At 41.3% G+C, this 2,373-nt stretch overlaps 1 non-coding gene across 1 annotated transcript; it reads right to left on the reverse strand.

Annotated features, from left to right (window-relative positions):
* Positions 1-263: 263 nt before the first annotated feature.
* On the reverse strand, positions 264-402 carry LOC114811719. The gene has a single exon (XR_003759415.1). It is a non-coding gene; the product is annotated as a small nucleolar RNA SNORA7 (small nucleolar RNA).
* Between the last annotated feature and the right edge of the window lie 1,971 nt (positions 403-2,373).

The raw sequence follows: 2,373 nt of genomic DNA on the forward strand, positions 1-2,373 counted from the left end.
CAATGACCACCTTAAACTTGCATTGTACTTTCTGAATGTCTTGCCTTGTCTTATGCCATTGAGTAGTTTCAGACCCATAGCGACACCACTCATTGTTCTGCCATTTTGCTGTTTTCTCTAAGGTACCAAATGCACAGAACACCCTGCTCTCCATCTGCAATCATTCTGGTAGGGTATCCAGAGAGTTTTCTTGGTAAAAATACAGAAGTGGTTTACCCATTGCCCTTTCCCATGCCGCTGCTGCCCAGCATGGGTGTGTTTTGACTTGTAGCAGATTGCCTTCCACTCGCTAGCCACGGCCCAAGCTAGGAATGGAATGGTTAGGTCTCTGCTTGACTCTCCCTCCCATAACCCGAGACTGGTAGGGTACTGGAAACTCCCCAGATGTGACCCTGAGAGGGGTCTGAATGTCTACCAACTTCCAATCTTCCAAACCCCTAGTATAGTGCTCTGCAAACAAAAGGGACTCAATAAATCCCATTGATAAGAATGATGGATTGAATTATGCTAAAGTTAAATATATAGTAATAAAAGTACCATTACCTATGGGCAGAAAATGGAAGGCAAATGACACTCATTCACCAACACACCCACTAACATTTTACACAATCCTTGTCCCACAGGGTGCCCTCAGTCCAAGAGTGAGAGAGAACAACTATTTTTTAGATGAAGAATCAGAGAATAGAGGAAAGGCAATAACTTCTAAGGAACAATAATAATGATGGTATTCATAATAAGCACTTAAGTGCTAAAATCTACTATAAGCCATAGGATAAATGTAAGATAACCACATCAGATGAATCTCCCTCAGGGTTACTTACACATATAGAGGGATGAGGAAGCTGAGGCACAGAGAGTTAAGTGAATTGCCCAAGGTCACCCAGCAGTCAGGTGTCAGAATTAAGACTAGAACCCAGGCCTCCTGACTCCCAGTACCATGCTGTTTCCTCTGCACAATTCCCTCTGAGAGCCTATTATCTTGGCACTGATGTACTGCCACTTACAAACACTGCTTCTGTTATCAAGGGCATTTCTTTGAATTTCCCTATTCATGCAGCCTCTAATCAAGGAGAACCAACCTTCTCTTTTTTTATTTCCTACCTATCTGTTTTTCCATGTTTTTTTCAACACTATTATTTTCCCTCTTTCACAAGCCCATAAGGTTGACATTATTTTCAATAGTCAGTCATATTTATTCATTCAATAGTATTTATTGAGAGGTTAGAGTGTGCAGAGTGCTACTAAGCACTTGGGAGAGTTCGATATAACAGTATAACATAGCTCAGTGGAAAGAGAATGGACTTGGGAGTCAGAGGTCGTGGGTTCTAATTCCGGCTCCACCACTTGTCAGCTGTGTAACTTAGGGCAAGTCACTTCACTTCTCTGTGCCTCAGTTTCTCATCTATAAAATGGGGATTAAGACTATGAGCCCCTCATGGGACAACCTGATTACCTTGCATCTACCCCAACACTTAGAACAGTGCTTGGCACATAGTAAGCACTTAACAAATACCACCATCATCGTCAACATACACTTTCCCTATCCACAGTGAGATTACAGTCTAGAGGACTCATCTATCTCATTCAATCCCCACATTCAATCTGTCTCAAAACATCACTAAAATCTGCCTTTCCTCTCTATCCAACTTGGTACCACTCTAATCCAACGACTTAATTTGTCCCACCAAGGCACATAACCACTGCCGTATAGGGTCTAATAAATCTAATGCATTGCTTCCATTGTCAGTTTTAACTTTAGTTTTCTTGGTCAATCAAAGTTTACTACCTACTAGTCTCTAACGCGGAACCAAAATATGAAATGCATTAATCTGATTTACTATAAATGCTGTAGCCAGATTATTTTAATGTAACTATCTACTTGGAGAGAAAGAATCTTGAGGCTTTATACGGTGTCCATAGTTTAAGAGAAAATGGCAGAAATATACTGAAACATTATTAAGGCAGTAGGCAGGATTCATCAGGACAGACTTCTTATCATCCTTCAGCTGTTATTTGTCTAATTGCTAGTGAACCACTAGAGTCAGGACTATAGACTGGAAGGCCTAAGGCCCCATGGACCTTTGGGAATCTTTGACGAAAAGCCTAGCTACTATAATGCCATTCCCATTCTCCCTCTTTCGAGTCCAATTTCTCCCCCTTGCAGCCACGGCCAACAGTGTCAGGGTGGGAGGAAGAGAAAAGGTGGAAAAGCCAAAATTCTATTCTAGGTGGCTAGATATGGCTTAATATTGGCCCTTGTCCCTGTATCCCTACATTATTCAAGCACTTAGTACAGTGCTCAAGTGCTTAGTATAGTGCTTAGCACACAGTAAGCACTTGAAAAATATGATTAAATGAATGAATGAATATTCA

Source organism: Ornithorhynchus anatinus, chromosome 4, assembly GCF_004115215.2.
Source record: "Ornithorhynchus anatinus isolate Pmale09 chromosome 4, mOrnAna1.pri.v4, whole genome shotgun sequence".
Classification (NCBI taxonomy): domain Eukaryota; kingdom Metazoa; phylum Chordata; class Mammalia; order Monotremata; family Ornithorhynchidae; genus Ornithorhynchus; species Ornithorhynchus anatinus.